The sequence below is a fragment of the Cyprinus carpio genome, unplaced genomic scaffold (assembly GCF_018340385.1).
Source record: "Cyprinus carpio isolate SPL01 unplaced genomic scaffold, ASM1834038v1 S000006728, whole genome shotgun sequence".
In the NCBI taxonomy this organism is placed as follows: Eukaryota; Metazoa; Chordata; class Actinopteri; order Cypriniformes; family Cyprinidae; genus Cyprinus; species Cyprinus carpio.
The window spans coordinates 604369-627740 of record NW_024879331.1 but is presented as its reverse complement, the minus strand read 5'-3'; the positions used below and the strand labels follow the sequence as shown (position 1 = coordinate 627740).

Here is a 23372-nt window from a genome sequence, read left to right as displayed (position 1 = left end):
GTTTGATTCAGCAGCAGGTTTTTCCAAAGCGAATGTTTGGTTCCAGTAAAATGTAACAACTTGATCACCCTCTGAAACAACTTTTCTTGGCTGCTGGCAGCTGACATCACTAAGCCTGCTTTATTTTTTAACCTTCTCCCCACAAAACACTATAATTCAGACCACTTTTCACTATCTAATAGATAAAAATAAACAATTAAAGAGATAATTCACCCTAAAATGAACATTTCCACCATCAACTAACCACCAACAAGTTCCAAAACCTGTAAGAATATCTTCATTATAAAAAATAATGTGTGTAACCAAACAGTTTCTGGTCCCCATTGACTTTTTCTAGTTTAGTATCCCGTTTCATAAAAATAAAAATAATGGAACAATTTAAGAGTGAATGACAATCAGAAATCATAAAACAGAAATCCCATCCTACATTTTTTTCTAGTTTAGTATCCCGTTTCATTCCAAAATATGTTACATTACAAGTTAAATAGGTTACAATTGCTTTTTGACTTTACGGAATGTTCCGGGTTCAAGTCAAGTTAATCAAGTTAATACAGTGTTGCAGGCAGGGATCATGTATTTTTCTAGGTCAAAACCTAGAAATAAGTTAGCATTTTAACACTTCTAGTTCCATTGTCCTGCCCTCACGAATCAAAAATATATGGGAATATACTGCAAAATGCAATGTGATATACTGCATAATACATTTCCATATATGGGAAACTAGTGCTTATATTTTTAAATATACTGCAATATATGCATTGACCATGTATGGCTATATTGATACATACAAAAATATTTAGAAATGAAGAGGAAAATAGCATTACATGTAATATTCATAAAATTGTATCCTTTATTGTGCACATATATTGCACATACATGTTCCCAATTAAATATGAATGTATATGCATATAGTGGGAGATCTGTTAGTGTTTAATGTTCTATTATTTTGGAATTGAAAAGGGTTTCTGTTTTTTTGGGTTACTGTTGTGCTGAAGAGTAGAGCCTGTGGTTAGGCTGACGACTGGCCAAAGACCATAACATATTCATTTGTTTAAAAAGTAATGGCTGTGCACTTTTTTTAGCTTGCTGATAGTCTCTTAGTACATGCAGGTGTGCTTGTGCTGTTGCTATTATGAAAATATGAAAGATAAATAAATAAATAAATATTTATAAAATATATTAACTATATCATACATGTCTATACTGTATGTGTAGACACTGCACGAGTAAATATATGTGCAACATATTTCTACACATGCAGTACCATATCTTATCACATGTACATCTATGTTATGAAGTGTATTACTGAATATAAAATTGCATATATTAAAATATATAATTAAATATACTGCCACATATTTTTCAATTCCTTATGTATTATTCAATATATTGTAATATATTAACACAATATATTATATTTTCAATATACCATTAAATAATTTAATATATTGATCATTCATATATAGGGATTTTATTTTATTTTATTTTTTTCTGTGTAAGGGTGAAGTCCGTGCAATTTTGGTTAAATGCCTGAAATAAGGTCCATGGTGAACACGAGCTCAAGATATTTTCATGTTTTATTTTACAACATAAAATACATAGGTAATGCCCTCTTGTGATTTTTTTTAAAGCTCTTACTTGTCTTGAAAAACATGGCTGCTAACAAGTGACTAAATGGGACTACAGAAGTTATCTGAGACATTAACATCACACCAAAGAGCCAAACTCATCTATTCACTAGTCCACTTTTATATAACTCAGACTTTCAAGGAAAATGTTTTTAAAATAAAGATGGAAGGAGTTGTCAGAAATTAAGTGAAGTCATGTGACAATGTTGTACTTTGTTTAAATTAATTTACTTTTGTAATTGTTTATTTGTTAAGCTTATCATAATGAAAACATGTAAGAATCATAAACTTTTGTTGGCCACAATGCTTATTTTCTGCAATAATCAAAAAGCCAAATGGAAAAAAATCTACTGGATTTTTGCTGGTGATACCAGGGTGATGATAACTTTCAGGTTGGCCTACAAAAATATGCCATCCGCCGTCTAGTGCTCTACTAACACAGACAATAGTTTTATGACTTGTCATTTCATCTAGCAGAGTCACATATCACACATGCAGATAGTTATGGTAATTGTGTAACCAAGTGTTTTTGAAAGGGTTAAAAAAAATCAAGATTTAGTTTGTTCTTACAAACTGTTGGATGAATCAGAATTATTTCCTGAATTATTTCCAAAACTATTTATTAAGCGACAGCATGTTACAGATTCTACAAAAACGATTTATAATTGAACTTGGAACATATTCCTTATTAGACGCTTTACAGTATAAACTGTGAAAATACATCCCTTTCCATAGTTTCACTGGCATTTGACATGATCATATCAGTTTCACATGGACAAAAATAAATCTGCTATTCTTTTTATTATTATTCTACTCAGCAAAGAGTTATTTTTGCCCTGTTTTCTTTGGTAAGGATAAAAATAGAAACAAATGTACAGTCTGTCCTGCCCCCACTGACCTGCTGGTCAAATATATTTTCTACCTTTTACATGGATGTAGATGCCAAACGAAAAAAATCTAGAAGGAAAAGCAACAGATGGCGCCACAATGGGGGGGGGGGGGGGTGCAATACAGGCATTTGTTGTAATGGCGTTCCTTCTGTCACTGTGTCATGCAGGTTTAATAGCTGAAGGCAAAGTCTTGGGCACAAAGCGCTTTCTCCTTGGCAGGATGAGAAGATGGCACACACTCCTGTGTGGGCCAAACATAGCCTGATCAGCAAGGCCTCTCTGAATCATGGAGGATACACAGGACACGATGTCCAGATCAGTGCTGAGAGCACTTGGAGAGTCCGTATGTGATAGCTGCTGTTTTTCCTAGAGCTCTAGTTCAGACCAAGGTCATATTTATACTTTGTCTTCAAAGGAATTTTATGTGCTAAACATCAAGAGTAATTAAATACCTCAGGTTCAAGAGTCTATTAAATTTTCCGTGCCGAGATGTTGACTCTGATATCACCGTTACACAGACAACTCTGTCCTAGTTATTAAATACAAGTCATCTGCTGCCAGTCCGAATACTGTTTTATCACTCTATGTGACCTCCATTAGGTTAATATACTTCTGGAGCTTTAGAAAGGTCAGATTATTCCCTTAACACACTGTACAGAGCTGGGCAGAAAGCAGGAGTCATGTCGGTATGCCATCTGGATCAACAATTAACTGATAGGTGTTTCATTTCGCTGGTTACAGTAGCACAGCATATTATAGAGGACTTAGTACAGTAATGGAGTGGCAATCTGGCAATAATATCAGATCATAGTATACTTAATAAAGAGTGTCAGATGTGGTTTCTCAACATCGCAACATTGTGAAAACTATTGATGCTTTTAATGCTTTTAGGGCTATTTCCCTATAAATTTCTTTGAATTCAATTCACTTTAAGCCTACTTCCTCATTCAAATTCATATTGCAATTATGCATTCTGTTTGCTATCTCAATTCCAATTCAACTCAAATTCAAGAATTGAAATTTAAGAGGCGTTCTCAGTCCAATTCTGAATCGCACAGAACGCTGCAATGCAAAGCCAAAAATGACTAAAATGAATGGAAATTAACAAATTCACACCTTTAATACCATAAGCATTTCATCTGAACAAGATGAAATAACATTGCAGATCAGACTTTTTTGGTCAAACTTAGTACAGAACTGTTAAAATACTGCACCCTATCAGGGTGAAAATGAGCTATTTGAAGTAGAAGATCATTTGAATTCATAAAATAGTCATCAAAGTGTTGAATGAATATAGATGTGTTGGTGCAAAAAGACTCCTAGCGGAGCTCTTTCATCGGTCCACCTCAATCTTGGGTGGTCCATTCAAGCATCTTCATGTGAATGCTATGAAAATATTTCAAGTGACTCATTAAAGATCTACAGTGACTGTATAAGAAAGTGAGGTGATTCAGACAGAACTACGTCTCTTGGAGAAGAACCTGAAAGGTGAGATGTTTCTCAGGTCAGAAAAAACACTAATAACTGCAGAACAACTTAGAGTTACACACACACACCCCGTGGCCCCGTTCTAAAAAAAGTTGTGATAATAAAACACCTCCCTCCACCATCACATCATCTGTGAAGGACAGATCCTGTGGGAGGATCACCATCTTCTCTCTGCTTTTGTACCACAGGCAGGAGCACACCGTCTGGAAGTGAAGCACCTCAGCGTAGACGCTCTTCAGCCCTCGCCTTTTATCTCGCCCAACGGCGGCTGGGCTCGGAGGGTCCGGACGCTGTGTAACCGGACCTTTCTGTTGATCTTTGAAGAGCAGCGCCTTCTGCTCTGCATCTCTTCTCTCATCCTCGGTGTTCATCGTCATGAACCGTAGCACCACTAGATTGAGGAAAGCACCAATTACCGTGAGGCCCATCAGGATATAGACAAAACTAAAGGCCACGTAATGAGGGTCGTTCTGGAGAGCGTTGTCCTTCTGTAGGGCTACGTAGTCCCCGAATCCGATGGTGGTGAGGGTGATGAAACAGTAGTAGAAGGCATGGAAAAAGGTCCAACCTTCATAGTGGGAGAAGGCAGCTGCTCCTATGCACAAGGTGCTGATGCAGGAAAAGAAGCCGATGATCACCATGTTGGCCATGGAGACTTCCGGCCGCCGCAGGCTCATGCATTTCTTGGCTTTGTGCAACAGGAAGCGGACGAAGGTGTTGATACGTTCGCCCAGGCTCTGGAACATCACCAGGGAAGGGGAATCCCAAAAAGCACATACCACACACAAAACTCTCCCACAACACCCACACTGGGCGCCACATCCACAACAACCTTGGGAAAAAGAGCAGGACAAGATAAGTGTTTCAAAAAAATCCAATGTTTTCATCGATGATTTGATGTGACGTTGTATGCTTAGATATCTGTAGAACTTAACCCTTTCAGACCCTGCATCTATGGAAATGGGTCAACTTTCACAAAATGGAACACAAAGGATTGTGGGATATCATAGGCAGTGAAGGATACATCCACGCTGCCTTCCAAAATTGATCAGATGAAAGTATCTCAGCCAACAGGATGTAACATGATGACACTGTTATTTACTTGGCAGTCTATGGGACAGTAACAGGCCTCCCAGTTTTCATCCAAAATATCTTGAAGACCTTTCAGACTTGTAGAACACTGGATAGTCAAGACCATACCAGAGTATACTACCATAAAATAGGTCTTTGGTTCCATAATTCAACTTTGCATTGAATAACTTTTGCGATCTTTAGGGGTGTATGCCAGTTAAACAACATCTTAATAAGTCATAATCAAATTTAATAAGGTAAACAAGCCTTTCAATAACTTCACAGTTTGTTATCGGCCAGAATCATCAAACTATTCATCAGATACACACACCCCACGCTTATTTGTACTAGATAATATTTACAGGATTTTAAAGAACATTACAGACTTTCATTACACTTTGCCATCCCAATTTTGTTATAATGATGCTGTAAACTCCCCAACGAGGGCAGACTAATACGGCATTAGCCTGGAGATTTGTTGAAGCTCTGTGCATAGCTCTCAGTATTGGGATATCAAATAGACTCATGGATCAATTTTTCAACAAACAAAATAGGTCAATGAAGTTGAAATTATTAAAGAATAATCTACTGTTATGTAGCTAAAAACTTACAGGATCTCTGTTTTTGCTTTTATCCGGACAAAGGCAATGATAATTCTCAACCAATGAAATAAAGTAAACCATTATGTTCTGTTGTGCGTGACTATGTTCATGAATAAATAATAATCACAATTCCAAAGTTAAATGAAAATTGTAATCTAAAAAAATGGAAACATCAAAATTAACTGGTTCATCCGAGACAAAAATATTTAATACATTACATGTTTCATGAAGGATGTTGGAAGATGCACTCTCAGAAAAAAGAAAAAGAAAAAAAAATTGTCTAAGGCACTACCTCTGTACCTTATTTACTCCTTAAGAGTGCATATTAATACCGAAATAGCATATATTAGTATATACCTATTTAAATGAGTACCCAAATATAGTGACAGTTTTTGTACCTTTTTTCTGAGAACAGATAATGAAATATAAGTGTTTGTGAGCTCTTAAAAGCTCTTTGTGGTCTCTGAGGGTTACAAGGAAATACAATTATATAGCTGTAACTGTCCTTTACACAAGCAATGTAATATCATTGTCTTCAGCTCCTGAAAGCACAGAGAGAATACATTAGCATTTTGTAGGGTGCTCTTCTAAAAATAACTCATGACCATTTTTTAATTAATCCACCGGAAGCAGTGACCGAAATCACCATGAACAGTAGCACAGGATTAAGCACTTCAATGATGACTGTATATGGAGCGTTCTTCATAATTTTTCTCATTTATCGCTAACCTCCTACAATCTTGCTTCGTTTTATGTCTTAGTCAATCGTAGTGGAAATATTTCACCAAGATTGAAATCGAAATTGATTTAATTGAATTTTTATTTCATACACACGGCACACAGTAAAATGTTAATTCTCTGTTTCAAAAACGTTCTGCTAGTTGCCAGAACTTTTCCGTGAAAATACCGTGTTTATAGGGATTTTGGTAACTGTGTACCTTATATTTCAGAGTTCCTTTGGTTTTCTGTGCTGATAATAACACAGTTGGTTCAATAGAAAACCAAATGATGACTTAGTTAATCGAATTTGTCCTCTCAGCAAATAATAACAGAATGTCGACCACACGAACACAAAACAGCATCGGTAAAACACTAAACACTAAAACGATGCTATGATCTAAATAAATAATCTAATAAAACTAAATAAACAATGGTGTTTGTTCGTGCAATCACATTTGAATTGTCCCTTTCCGCATAAATGCGATTCATAGTTAAAACTTTGACACTGTAATACATTTTACCATAAAAGTATACGTTTTGCTGTTTTTTCACACCTTAAGAGAATAGCCTACTGTGAAACGAAAATGTGAATAAAATTAAACGAAACAGTTTTCTAAACCAAAAGTTAACTGTATTAGCTTATAGGCAAAATAAATAAAAAATAAAATTCAGGCTAAGAAACTATAAAACATCATTTGAATAGAATGACAACTTAAGTTCATCAGTTGGAGCTGAACAATTACCTATGGTCGTTATCACAGTGATGGCGAAATAAAAAGATCCGGCGAACTTCCACTGGACTCCGGCTTTGTGAGGCTTCAGAAGCAGCACGACCTTTTCAATCTGCTCAAAGTCAAGCCTGGTGAGATTGTATTTATGCATAAGTAGAATTTTTCGATAGGCGAGTTTGCCCTTCTGGCTTTTCTCTTGCTTTGACTCGAGAGCGTCGAAGACTCCCGCTCCAATGAGCAAATAGGACAAAGTGCAGATAATTAAGGCAAGTGTCCGCACGTTTTGTCTCTTCATTTTCTCATAATCGCCTCAAAATATCCCTCAGTTTTCAAAGCTCCGGTCCGGCATGGGAACTTTCCCGATTCATGGCTTGTCATAGCTCCCTTGCACCCCTTGGAAACAAGAATCCAGCTGAGGGTCTCCTGAAAATCTGCTTCAAGGACCGCTATTAAAAGAAGTCGCGTTCAGAGGAGCTGTTCTTTCAGCACCACCCCCAGAGACTCACACACGCTCCTTATATGGGCATTCGTTCCTTCAAGTTAACTTGAGTTCACTGGTGAACTGGGAGAACGAAGAAAGGTTTAAACTGTCACGCGTAATCAATCATATTACATTGTCATTATCAAGTAATTACTGATTGTATGTCACTTCTTGGAGCTGTTTAAATACATTTGGGAAGTGCGTGGTTCCAAAGGGCAGTTTTGTGATGCCGCAGAATATAACCTAAACTAACCTATAAAGAGCCTGTTGTGCATTTTTTTAAGGTTCAATAGATGTTGAAGGCTCTTCATGGAACCACAGATGCCACAAAGAACCTTTTAAGAGTCTAGGCTATTACTTTTCATGTGATGAATGATGTGTAACATAGACACTGTAATGTAAAGTGTTACCTCTTCTTAAAAATGAAAAAATGAATGAATAAATAAATAAATAAATAAATAAATAAAAATACATATGTTATTTTAAATGAGTCATTTTGACCCAGAGAGGATTTTCTTTTTCCCGAAAATGGACCAAAACTTACTGACTTTGCTCACACGGGTCATAACAACTTCATTAAGTGTATACTTTTTGGAGACCCCCCCCCCCCCCCACCTTGTTACATTTGTTGTATTTCCAGTCAAAAATGACTGGCCTAAAAAAAATAAAATAAAATGAAAACACACACTTCTAAATATCTCAACAGGTTTTAATACTACCAAATGTTGTATTCAATGTTTTTATCATCTTATTTACTTTCAATTAACACAGGTTTTGTATTTCTTTTTTTCGCCAAAATTATCTACAAATAATGCTTTTTTTCACTCAAAAACTGAGGTGCATATGCTAAGATCAATGAGGCCTATGACCAATCTGTGCCAAAAATAAATACAAAACCTATACTGATTGAAAGAAAACAAGATTACAAAAAGTTCTGTAAGGAAATAAATCAAGGAAATCTGTAAGGAAATGAATCATAGACCAAGATCTAAAAAATATAATATGTATTCAAAACAATACACATATAATATATTTAATATTTTTATTAAATTTTTTATATTTTAAATTTTATGATTTTTTTTATTTTATGCTATACTTTCAGGGTACTAACTAACCCACTGTAGCTAATGATGGCAGAAACGTTTTCCAATGGAACACAGTAATTCTGACCACTTGCACTGTTAGCCGACCCTGTGCATATTTCAACAAATGGTTTCCAGGCTTCATAAATTGTTGTCTAGCAACATAATTAACATTCTAGTCCTTGAGTAAATATCAGTGGTCCTTTGTGGGCTCGTGCAAGTGCACCCTTTGCATAACAATTTGCCTTTCACAGCCTATCTGCGCATCACTGCGAATGAAACTGTAGTTCTTTTAATGGTCACAGCGTAAGTGGAAGACATCTGGTTAAACAGACAACACAAACCTTTCTGCTATTCTGAACAATCCCGATGTCAACATGTTGTGCTCCTGTCTTTCCTAGGTTGCATTTTTTATTTTTTTGAAAAACAAACTTCAATATAAAATAATAATAATAATAATAATAACAACCATACATTTTATGTCCCACAGTAACTGGACAGCAGATGTAATTCAAATCAATTGAATATAATTATTTTAAAATATTACATAGAAAATGTACAATCTAATATAATCTAATTTACTCTGCAGCATTTCTTTCATCAAAAAAAAAAAAAAACACATTGACTTGTTTGTTATAGCCACTATTTGATCACATTCATGTTTTATCATAATTATCAATAATTCTCTATCATAATATATTTTCACTTTTTGTTTTTTCAGGCTTTTTAAACATAAAACCTCCATTTTGTGAATAAGTGTTTTGTTTCATGACACAACGTGATGCTGCACCACATTTTAAATGCAAAAGATCTTAAGTTAGCACTAATAAAAAGGTACCCATAAAATGACACGTTTTTTCAAGCCAAAGCCTTTGGGACAATAAGCATAAATAAAATCTCAAGAGTGTTCTCAAGGCAGCACACACATATCATTTTAGTGCCTTGAATAAGAGTGTTTTCCATATTTTTCAGAAATAAAAACTACATTACTTGTGTAGTGTTTACAGACTGTAAATAATCCAGTCTTTTCAATGGCAAAGACAAAGTGAGGCCATTTGTGGCAATTAGATGAATTCACCTTTGAACAGCAAGAGCTGCTGGTATTGAAAGTTAATTGGAGAATTTATCAGCCATTACAAGGTTTCAAACTCATCTGTTCTCTGCTTGGTGCTGCCCATGCCGATCTGACGCAGCGTATTGTACTTGTCCCTCCCGGCTTGTACATTTTCATTGTGCAGAATATCGTTCTTAGTCATCTTGTGTCTCGGCCAGGTTCAGGGCCTAAAAGCAATTTAAGATACAGTTAGTCACAATGTACACACCAAATGGGTCAACTGAAATTAAAAAGTGAGATGTGAAATATAATTCATACTAGTGGTATAACTGAATGCATTGCTCCTGATATGAGTGATTTGAGATCAATTGAATGAACAAGATAAATGTGGAATGTTGTTTGTTAACAAACTGTATGAACTGTAGGATAATAAAGCTTGAAATTGTAAACAAATTGTAAATCATTGTAGTTTTCTGAGCAGAAAGTGGTTAATGAACCCAAATGAACCCAAATTTTCCCAAATTTTTTCAATCATATAATTAATATAAAAAAGTCCTAAAAGAACACTATCTTAACATTTTCCGTATTTATTTTCCCAAGGGTTTTTTTTTTTTTTTTTTTTTTTTTTTTTTTTTTAAATATGTTTTAGAAAAGTGTTATTTAAATAGTTGCTGGTGGGCATGTATGTTGTATGCACCCCTTCAATGTCGAATTTGAACAGGAGGGGAGCATTTGGCATCTAACTCAAAATAACTGCTTTCAACAGATCAATCTTTATTTATAAACAAATTTATGCATTAAAGTCGAAGAACATTTGATGCAAACCCCACAAAAAAATTTGCATCTAGCTTATAATCTCTTGAATATGAAAACACAACAAATCCATTTGTCTCAAAATGGTGGAACTGTCACAGGTTTCTGTGAGGGAGCACGGAGCGAGGGACGGGGAGACCAGGAGTACATCACAGGACACTTTAATGGAATCAAGGGAATCAAGAAGACAGACGTAGCAGAAGACATCAACAAGTAAAACTGACAAACACTAACTGAAAGGACTGAGGCTTTTAAACACAGGATAACGAGGGACTAAGGAGACACGCCTGGAATCAAATTAACAAATCAACATGAGGGAGAAACTAGGTCACATGGAGCAAAACACACACAAAACATGGAATAGAGTCTGACATGAACATAGTGCAAAACAAAGTGCAGCCATTAAGTTGCCCCAACAGGACATTGTGTTTCAAAAAGTTAAATGAAAATATATAAATAAAAATAGAATGAAGAAAATATTACATCTATATAATAAAAAAAGTATACCTGAAAGAAAAGGTAGAAGGTGAGTTCATATAATAATGTAAATGTAAATTCATTACTTGTCTCAATTTTACCTTTATCATGGAATTATAATCTACTAGTCATAAAAATAATTAGGGTCCTTGACTAATAAGAATGAAATGCATCCAAACTGGATAAAGGGGCCTCAATATTTTGCCCCTTACAAGACATAATGTCATAAAAGGGAGAAAAATATCATCTACAGCAATTAATCCCATGTGTTAGCTCTTTATCTTTCCATTCTTCCTTTTGTGTGACTGACAGAAGTTTCTAAACTGCTGCTATCACTTGAAAATTGGAAATTCTCACCCCTCATGGCAAAAGAAGACAGAAGTGGGGCAGTAGAGCTTTGGAAAGATTGCTTAGGAGGGATATTATGAAAGCAAAAAGCACTGAACGAGACCAATAACCTTGATTTATTAACCTATTAACACAGTATACCCCATTTCCCCATAATATGTACTTATAAGTCATTTGCCCACCGGCAACTATATAGCTGACGCTTGGACTTTTGACTAAATATACAAAAAACAATAGATCTCCTGTAAGATTTGTTTTGTTTGGATAATTCTAGATACCTTCATGATTATATATATGTCAACAAAAAATACTTATTATTAGTAACATGAAAATTAAGTTTCTTTGGGAGGGTTTGCCTTCGCCATGCTTCCTGGAAGTAGGGATAGGAATTTGACAGCCTCATGTGACAGGAAGGAAGTGAATACCTTTTTCTTCTTGAAATCCTTTATTTGGTTGTTTGCTTGCATGTCATTGAGAAATAAAACATGGATAATGTCTAGAAAAATACTTACAAAAGGAAAATGACAACTATAAACTGCGGCAACTATAGTTGCCGGTGGGCTTTGATACAGTGACTCACTGAATAAAACACCTTGCCTACTGTTGTAATCATGTAACTAACAGAAAGGCTACCTGAACAAACATTGAACAAATCTGAAATTTTTTTTTTTTTTTTGAGTCACTGATTTGAGTCACTGAGAAAGAAATGATAATAATGAATCCTGAAAGAATAATAATGAACAAATCTATGTTTTTGAATTAATCTCCTGAACAAAATGATAATATGAAATCAAATAAAAACTTACCGGTCACCACCTACATGTGTAACAATGTAACCTATTGAAAATAAGTGTTATGTGTGTATATGAAGGTGAACAAACTTAAAAAGGAAAAGACTTCTTTCAAATGTGAACAACTCTGTTTTTAAATGAATCTCCTGAATAAATGATATAATTATTCAAAATTCTCAAAACATAAAACATAACATAACCTCCATAACCTTACTGAACATATCATTGAATGAATCTGGATATGTTTCAGGTGGTCAGAAGATTCAATGAATCACTTAGATGAATCAAAATCTCCAGTACAAGTAAATATTATGTATGTATATGTATGTGAATGAACTGAAAATAAGATAAGACTAGTTTTTAATTGAATGAATTATAAAATAAATCTTAATCCTCAAAAACTGCAGAACCTCCAGAAATAGTTACTGAATGAATCAAGTTACTGGCATGAATCAATAAATGAACCTGCTTGTGTTTTAGGTGTTCTTCAGAATCAAAATTGGATGAATAACTGAGATGAATCACAATCCTTACAACTAGTTCAAACATAAGTTTAAGGAAACATAACAGGCAAGTTACCATGAGCTTGTTTCTGTACGTGCTCGTTCTTCTCTGCCTCTGTGATGCACTCCTCCTCATTACAGTGGTCCTCTCTCACCTCCACATGGAGCTCAGCACTGTAGGTGCTGTTGTTCTCCTCTTGATCATCATGATCGTTCTCTAAGGGTCCCTCCATCATGGCCCGGGACATGGCACTGCCATGGGGGCAGCAGCCACAGGGGACAACATTACATGCTGCAACTCCTCACGGGTCTTTTCCAGATCGTCCTGTATCTCTTTAGTAGCCCTTAGAGAATTGAATAGGTCCATTATAAGAAAGAAAAAATGTATTGCTATTTTCCACTTTTATGATTTCAACAATAGACAGATTAAAAAATCTCAATTAATCCAAACTTTTGACCAGTTGTACATTGTTCAAAACTCACCCTGTTCTGCCATTCACTGGCTTCTTCTTCCTTGATTCTCCTGGCTTCCTCCAGCAAGGCAAACTTTGCAGTGTATTCTGCCAGTTCTGCTGCCTACATATATATATATATATATATAAATCAAGCTTCAGTTCACTAACAATCACAGAATATGTAGATTTTCACTGTTTAAGGTGCGTTTTGTGTGTGTAAAGGTGTCCCCCACTCACTAGCTGCTCCTGATGTTTCCTCTGGTCCTCAGCTTGCCTGGCCAGTTCTTCTTTAGCCATCAGCACCTCCTGTCTCTCAGCCTCCAGACGTGCCGCCTCCACCTCCACCCGCCGTCTGTCTTCCTCCAGTATGCGTGCCCTCTCAAACTGCTCTTTCAGATCTGAACAATACACAAAACCAACCATAAGGAGGCAGCAGTCACTCACTTATACTCAATTAAACATCATTTATTGCAAGCGTGTGCTAGTATGGTGGCTAACCTAAACACCATTCTGCAGTGAAACATTTTGTATAATAAAATATTCAATATGATAATAATAATTTGTATTATTACAAATAGTGCTTTTATGCTTTTTTAAATATTAAATATTTAAAGCTAAATTTATACTAAATTTAATACAATACATACATATATATATATATATATATATATATTATATATATATATATATATATATATATAATGACAAAATAAAATATGCAATGTAATAATGCAAAGTATTATTGCAAATAATAGTTCTGTAATTACATTTTTTTATCTATCTATCTATCTATCTATCTATCTATCTATCTATCTATCTATCTATCTATCCTTGCAGATCCTTAAGGGTGATACAAGATTTTTTATTTTACTTTTCATTGGGATTTCAATCTTAATTTCAAACAAGACCAAACAGAAAATAGGTATTTACTGTATTAAGAGATCAGATATGTAGTAACATTTCTTTACCTCTCTCAACACTTTTTGGTCTGCTCTTCAAACTGGAGAAGCTTCATCATCATCTCCTGATTCTCTTTCTCCAACCCTCTCCCTTTCTTTCTCTATTGCCTCCCTTTCTTTTTCTCAGTTTCCAGCTGGGTTCTGGGAAGAAAACAGGGTAGCAAACACATTTAATTATGTACTCTTAATGGGGGAAAAAATCTTCACAAACGGAAAAATAAAAATAAACAACAGACAAATATTTTATTGGCCAATACATTTTTTAAATTAGTGATGATCTGCTCATCAGCGCTGCTGGTCATTGATAATGACGCTCTCTGGGCAAAGAATATTGTGTCCTCACCTCTCCATCTGTCTCTGGTGTTTCTCTCTTCTCTGGCTTGAGCCTTCATGTGCTTCACCTCAAGGGTATCAGTTTTCCATGCGCTGCAAGTAAAGTTCATGGTTTCCCATGCACAGCTGATGGATGTGCTTGTTAATACGCTGACGAGACGTATAGAACACAAAGTCCTGTAAGAACAAGAGAGAGAACAGAATGTGTCACATTTCATAATGTCTTCTGCATAAATAATATGCCAAATATATTCCAACCGGCCTTTATGATTGAAAAAAACCTTACTTTTTAATACACTTCTCAGATGAAGAATGTTAACATTCATGGACGCATAATATCAAAAATATCAGGGCAGGGGGTTTAAATGTCCTAATATAAATGTATAAAGAAAAAGGACTCAGAACACTTGATTGACTATTGTGTGTGTGCGTGCGTGTGCGTGTGCGTGTGCGTGCGTGTGCGTGCGCGTGCGCGTGCGTGTGCGTGTGCGTGTGTGTGTGTGTGCGTGTGCGTGTGTGTGTAATATATATTATATAGTACTATTTTACACTATTTTAACTTGATAGTTACACAATGTGACAATTATCATTTAATTTTTTTTTTCTTTTTCTTAAATGTATAGAAGTTTTTCAAAGCCATATGGAAACAAAGAGTAAACTTCAAACATGTATTTTAAACTCGATTTTTAAAAGACGTTTCCTTTCTTCATCTTCTAAGCTGTTATTAACCATTTACCCACAATTACAACAAATACAATAATTCCAGATTAAAAAAAAGACATAAAATCATTCATCCAAATACGTATCAGCGGAGCTTTTTTGTCAATGGGTTTATTTTGAACTTCTTGTCACTGAATGAGATGCCCCTTATTTCAAACAAAATGGAATTAAATCAAAACACAAAACCTAATGCACAGTTTTTTTTTTTTTTTTTTTTTTTATTGTAACAGTTTTTTTTTTTATTTTTTTTTTTATTGTAATGTATTTTTTGTGTTTTTCAACAAACATTACAAAAATCATAGACTTTGTGGTGCATTAGTCCTTAGGTGCAATAACCTCTCAATAAAGCACTATGTGTTTGTGTTGACTTGTGTTGACTTGTTGACTTGTTTGGCTTGCTGTGGGTTAAGCACACAGTCAAGACAGCTGCCATGCTAACCCCAATAACTAACCTGGCACCATTTCTAAACAATCAGGCCTTGCTCACAAAAAGTGTTTACCTCTCTTCTTTTTCATAGATGTTAAGTCCCAAAGCATCTACGCCTAACCACAGGTCTGTTCCTTTCTTGTTCTTGATGTTGAAATCGGTGACGCCCGACATTTCCAAATCCTGTGAGATCTTTAGATACTCCATGCAAAGCCTCTTCCTGGTGATGAAAAAATTCAAAAGGAATTATAAAGCTTGTGGAGCACATGAAGGCGAGCTGAATGAGCACTGACTCCACTTGAGCATGCCTCTGTGCTCCTCGTGCCAAATCTGGATCCTCCTCCTCCAATTGTTCTTTAGAGAGTTCGTGCTGGTCAAGCACTCTGAAAACACAGATTTTGGAAAATGAACCATGGTTTCACTACAAATAAACCCATGGTTACTATAGTTAATCCATGGGAACCAACTAATATTAATCCCATGGAACCATAGAGTTAAAACATGTTTGGCCTCCACTAACATAGTTTAAACAACCATGGCATTCTCTAGTAAAACTTGTTTATACAAATGATAATCAATCAATCAAAAAACATTATTAGTACTTTTTACTATAAGTAAAACCATGGTTTAATCTTGCGTAAAGGGTTGTGGTAGAATCATATGGACTAAAGTGCTAATGGCCATATAACAGATATATTTTTGGGCCCAAAATTATGAATGAAATAACATTTTTAAGATGTCACATACTAAATAAACTGGAATGAATGTTTTTCATCATTACCTTACACACCACATCTTTGTTTCTATTTTTGTCTTCTTACAGTAATTTCTGTCTACTTTACGGATCGTCAGAGTCTCAGTTTTCTGTTTGTCAGTAATTAAAAGTGGCCAAAACTGCAAATGCGTTGCAAAATCTTTGTCAGATTAAGATTATTATATTTAACTTAAAAAAAGATATTTAAAATATACAATTTTCATGCTTTTGCTTTTTTGGAGACTTTTATACATTAATAAATAAATATACTTATGTGTTTTAAAGTGAATGGTTAATTTTATATTAATTGTCACATGTGGGTGGAATATTAGGTAACTCATTGTAATGTTTGGTTTTTGTTTATAATAAAGCGAATAGAAGTCATTTCAAACATACCTAAAAAAAATTAGAAAGCACACCAACAATAAGTCCTAGATAAGTGTATAGCTGATTTTAACATTATATATAGCAACAACAGTGAAGTGATTTCAGTAAAATTCTGATAAAGTACATTTTTACATTTAACATTTAGTCATTTTGCAGATGCTTTTTATCCAAGTGACTTACAATTGGGGATACATAAAAGTGATTCTCTAAAAGAGGCAAACAGACACATATTCTGTTTGTATGAATTCCTGATCATGTAGTTTGAGATTGCAAACATCTGCATTGCTTTCCGGCCAACAGGTCCATATGATGTCGCTTTGGACATTTCTAATGACAATCTGTTAAGCCAACTTTTTTTGTTTTGTCTAATTAAGCTATTTAAGTCAGGATCCTCAGTTATATTATCAAAAACCCGGTCTGACCCAACTAATAAGATCTTAGGGATTCACACTTGATAATTACAAACAGGTGTGTTGGAGCAGGCTACGCACTGAAACTCTACAAGAAGTAACCCTCCCAGCAAACAGTGAACAAGCACCACTTTATGTGAGTCATTTCTGGATCACTAATCGAATGTAGAATGCATACTGAATGAATGTGTTTTGGAGGGAAGTACAGTTTCCCCACTCACCCTCTGAGGTAGATGCCGCATCACTCATCTTAGGTATCCAGGTCTGTGGATTTCCGGTGAGTGGGTCCGCCAAACTTGGCTGAACAGAAAAAGAGGCCAGGCAGAACGGCCTGTCCCTCTGGCTGGGGAGCAGTAGATCTCATCTCTCAAGATGCCGTCCTTCACGTGCATCTGCGAAGAAAAGATTTATACGTGATGTCCTGGTCAGACTCCTCAGCCACGGCTTCAGGGTAGTACTTGCTCCGGAACTTACAACGGCAAGTGTTGTTTTCTAGCTTGCTTAGCAGACCGTCGTATGGGGAGGACACCTATAGAAATCAGAATGAAGAATGAATTGGGGGTTGTGGCACACAAAACTCTGTGAACGCACATAAGTGCTGTGATGAACTACCACAGATCAATCTTGATGGAATGAGGGTAACGTACATCCCCCAATTCCTGTTTTCATAACTTGTAGGTTCTCTCCCAGAAACTATGTGTATTGTATCACAAAAGCACCAGTATTATCCCACAAATACAATTTTTCCTCCCCATGTCTTTTTCCCCCCCCATCACTATAGTCGCCCCTTTAGGGTCTCTGTATGTTGGGGTACTTAGTGGCAAAGTTAGCAACAGTACAAATCCTTTCAAATGTTGCAAGCATTCAACACATGCAATCACATGTCAGAAAGTGAGCGTTCAAGTAGTAAATGTAAAATAACACCTACACTCCACCTATAGATAACATGTTCTTAGAACCATTTCTGGGCTGTTTCTAACGGTGAGTTTGAGTGGTTCTAGTCGGTGTGGTTAAATGCTGACTCAAGTCAAATACCCACTCCCAAACTTAGGGTGGTGCTGTCTATGATGTGGTTTTGTGCTCAGTACGTCCTAGGGGATTCTTTATAAGTCTGTAAAACCGTACCTGCCATGCAGGCCAACAAAGCATACAGCTACTCACAAGCTATACTCAATTCCTCGCCGCATGAAGCTATATAAGTTATGAGATCATTCATCTGTCCAAATGGATCAAGAACAAGGTATGCGCCAAAGTTTAATACGGGGGGCTAATGGTTAATGGACGATAAAATACGGACGCTGTGAGTTCCTTAGCAATACCGCTCAAGAAAATGCTTGTACCTGGTGCTGTGTAGATGCATTTAGCAATTGTACATTGAATGGACGAGTCTGTCGTAGAATGTCTGTGAATATCATCTAACATCTAAATGCATTACTAAACGTTTATTATTAACATATTTAATAAAAGCAATTGTTTAATTTTAAGATTTTTTTTTTTTCCTCAGTCTAACAATATAGTGCAGGAAAATGTATTTATAAATATGTATTATATTTCCTCTCCAAAATCAATAATACCTTTTTGTCCATTTCAGCCATGTCAGAAAGCCCTTTGGTTCGTGTGTAATTGCAGGCCGAAGTACCAGACCGCGACTTCAAACCCATAATCTTAATCACCTGAACAGATCAACACAGAGGATAAAAACCAACCAGTTAGAAGTGACTAACCCAGTGCTAAATGTATGAGAACAAACTAGCCTAAATTTAAAACAAAAACAAAACCACCCAATATTTTGCATTTACTTTTAGTTATTTTCCCAGCGTGCAGAATGAAGCTACAAATATGGTCCTTTTAGTTATTTTCCCAGCGTGCAGAATGAAGCTACAAATATGGTCCAAAGACGAATCCCCACAAAGGAGGAATTTAGGGCCTTAGTTTAACCCTGTAAATCCTGACTATGAAATCATAAGTCCAGAAAAATCAAGTTTTTAAAACTGGAAGCCTCTAGTCGGAGTAATCATATTGGATACATTTTTATTATTCAGAGGCCCAAACCTAGCAAAAGTATGCAAAATGCGGTGCAGTTGCTGAAATATTTCTATGACCAAAACGTACACTGAAATAACGTGTGCAATGTAAATCAATGAGATCTTTATAAACAGTATAGCATACTTTACTTATATAAAGTGTATGATAAATGATGTGACCCTGGACCACAAAACTCAGTCTTAAATCGCTGGGGTATGTTTTAGCAATACCCCCCAAAAAAAAAAACACTGTATGCTGTTCAAATTATTGATTTTTTTTTTGTGTGTTTTTTGCCAAAACTCCTTAGGATATTGTACGTAAAGACCATGTTCCATGAAGATACATTGTTGGATTTCCTACCGTAAAATATATCAAAACTGAATTTGTGATTAGTAAGATGCATTGCTAAGACTTCATTTGGACAACTTCAAAGGCGATTTTTCTCAGTATTTTTTGAATTTTTTTTTTGCACCCTCAGAGTCCGATTTTCAAATAGTTGTATCTTCTCGCCAAATTGTGCCGATCCTATGAATCATCCAGCAATGACAACATATTATCATAGATTTCCAAGAATTGACCTTCTACTAGTTTTCCAGGGTCCACAAATATCAGTTGTCATTCTAGCATCTCCCCTCTATATATCCTCTAAAAAATATCATAATACATGTCCAAATAAATGTTCCACCAAAGCCTGATGTATCATATTTGATACTCCCTTTTCTAAAATAATAATAATAATATATAATAATGTATGAATAAACAAGCAAACCTTAAGCTGCTAAAGTCCAGTAAGTGAAATATACCTTGGAAGTAAACTTTTTTTTTTGTTTTTGAACAGGTAATAATTAGAGAAGGCTTTGAAAATGTGTGTATAAGGATACAGTTAATCTAGTTAGTAGGGTTAAAACCACATTAAGACAGATGATTTCTCCAGGTTGTCTCACTGGCTTAGCTTTAAAAAATTCAGGAGCCTTTGGCTGTTAAGCTTCACCTTCGCTCAAAGAGTTGTTTGTGTTTGTTGCATCCCACAGTGATTGCAAATTCCAGCTCGGGCATCCACAGTGACATTGCACATCGGATCTTGCAGAGAACAAAATACAAGTAAAGTTTTTCCTACTGTCACAAACGCGCTATTGGAATCAATTAAGGCAAATGTGTATAGTATATTTGTACAGAAATTAATATTAGTATTAGTACTTAGGAATTAGTAATATTAATATATAGTAAATATTCCGCTATAACAGAACATCATCAGATTTCGTTGGTCAAACTTTTATTTAATGTTCATTTAATTAAATATTTCACACTAAATTATTAATAGATGTTATTTACCATTATACTTTTATTTTATTTCACTAAAAATAACAAATACATGATTAGATTTTACTCATTAAACCTAATTAAATTGGGAATAACCGCTGAATTTATGGTGAAAATTCATTACATTTAAAAAAGACCACCGGCGTGCTTCACAGTCAAATTTAAATGCTTTTATTAAGTAATATAATTCACTATAATTTATAGTGAAAAATCAATAAACTAGTGGGGAATAGTGTCCACTTAGATTCTCAATCTCAGTTTTAGTTTAGATTCATGTATAGGCAATGTTAACAAAAATTACAATAAAATAGAAAGTACATGGTCTCCAGTCTTCTGAGTGTCCTAAGAGTGCGACTCTTGATAGCTTGCAACTCTGTCAAAAAGCAGAGCCTGTCAAAAAGAGTTTAAACATCGCCGCCAATTATGGAGTCTCTAAATATGATAACCATATCACATGCATGATTAGCATTATACACTGATTTTGCTACACGCAAAAGCTCAAAAATCTTTTGTGTTTTGTCATAAAAGTATAAACTAGGTTGATTATTATTATATGCCCCTAGCTTATTCTTATAGAAGATAAATATTAATCCTACTGCCAGCATGGCAGATATGACCGAGCATCTTTTCAAAGCCTGTCCTTCTCGCTTGGATCTGGCCTAACAATGGAACATCAGACTGCGTGAGTGCTAGTGTTTAATCCAGCAGTCACCACCTCCATGAGCAACTACCATCAGGGCTGTAAATCTCCATCTAACAGGAGGAAAGATCTAGAAGCACGTCATAACATTATCAGCGTGATTTGGCTAAACCTGCATAGGTTCATTTGCTCTGAAGTGCAGACTCACAGCCGGTGCTAACCCACTCCCCTCAAATCACAGATAAGTGTTTGGTGCTCAAGTAATTCTTCATAGGCTTAAAGAAGATTTTAGGGCTATATTAGATTTAATAAATGTATTTGGATAATTCATACAAATGGAAATGGACATGAACATTCTATATAAAATGTATGCTAGTATACCAGAAATTATGTTATATAAGCTATATCCAGTCACTATTTATTTTTATCAACTTTTTTCCTCTAGTTTATTTTTTAATGGTTTTGTAATGTTTTTAGAATTAAAAATAATTTTAAAAAAGTATAAGTTCAAATATTCCATGAGTCCCTCACAGTATGTCCAGGATGCTGTATTGAAAAACTTTTTCTTCTTTTTTTTTACACATATTCAAGTAATGCTTGATAACAGAGAGAGGTTTTTTTATTATTATTTAATGTAAAAGTAATCTATAAATGAATACAATTATAATAAAGTTATTCAACTAGGGAACAAAATTTGGCAATGCTATATTGCCATATTTTTCTTATCTATCGATTCCATCTTACTATCGATAAGGAATTCTTCCTGTAGAAACTTATATTATCTCTTGTTTTGGAATTTTCGCACATGCATTGCATTGTGTTTTAGAGTTTCAGCAGAAATGTTCGTGAAATTAATGTACTGTAGCAAAGTCCAAGAATCACTTACAGCATGATTTAACGTGATTAAAAAAAATTAAAAATTATATTATAATATATATATTTTTAAATAGCTTCTCATACAAAAATAAAACATACATTTCAGTGCATTCGCTAAAAAGATCTGGGTGCAAGTTACAAATAATAAAGAATTTAAAAACGTTGCAAAATAACAACAATTGTACTATAAATTATAAAATATTATAATATATACTTCAAGTTTAAAACACTAATTATAGGCATTATTAACAATTTTACTTTACACACACACATTAATAATATAGAGATAATATAGTAATAAATTCACAAAATGTTGATACAGTATTACACTATGTTAAGTTATGAAACTTTTTTAATGGAGACTTATGACAGAGGTCATCGAACAAGACAAAATAATTTATGCAATTGTTCCCATTACCATTACTGTAACTCGCTTTGTTCATGTAGCAAACCTCATAGTTTTTACAAAAAGAAAAGAACTACTTGCAGGCTAGGAGGCATTACCAAGCCTTTGGTGTGAGGACCAGCCGAAGAAAAGCAGAGATCTGCGCCAACTGTGCGACCGATCTGAACAGAGGGCACTAGACTCATTTCTGAGTATGATTGATGCAGGCAGCCTCGCCCTGTGATATAGCTTAAGATAAATTAGACAGACCACACTGAGCTAAAGTGCCAGCAGTAAATTCGACCTTGCCCGGGCTCGCGACGGAATCCAGAAACGTGCACAGCTTCTCCTGTTGATTTGAATCGTGATTTTGTCAGTCTCAAAAAACTCACAACATAGTTTCAACGGCTCACCGTCACATTTCAACATTGCACTCTATATACACTGGGCGGGAGAAAACATGGACGCGGTTGAGGTTGGAAATCACCTGTGAAGATCTGCAGTTCTACTTTCTTTTTTTGTAATTTCCTATAGGCCAGGGTTATCAAATATGCAAACATTCATCTCCAGAAAGCATCTGAACAATTCAAATTAAAAATGACACCAAAAAACACGTTTGAATGTCACAAAATATCGAAATGTTTGAAAAGTGTCAAACGCATTTATTTTAAATAAATATAGCATAAGAACACCTTTTGTGGTTTTAGTCATAAAACAAGGCCATATATTAAACACCGTCAGAATAAAGATTACTGCCATCAAACTACATTACTGTAATATTGTTAAAAAGTATTTTTAAATGTAAACAAAATTGCTATTTTTTTTTCAGCATGTTTGTATTCCTCCCTCTGATGAAATGAACAAATGACTCTATGATCCGGGATTCGTTTAGATATTTACCCAGCGCTGGGTTGCCAATTGGGTTATCATTAACACTCTGGTTAAAATGTATAAAATTTAATAAATGTATTTGGATAATTCACAAATGGAAATGGACATGAA

At 35.0% G+C, this 23372-nt stretch overlaps 2 pseudogenes; both read right to left on the bottom strand.

Moving 5' to 3' along the window:
- Positions 1-1611: 1611 nt before the first annotated feature.
- LOC109047335 lies at positions 1612-8033 on the bottom strand (annotated as a pseudogene).
- Positions 8034-8700: 667 nt separating this feature from the next.
- Positions 8701-22576, bottom strand: LOC122134378 (annotated as a pseudogene).
- Between the last annotated feature and the right edge of the window lie 796 nt (positions 22577-23372).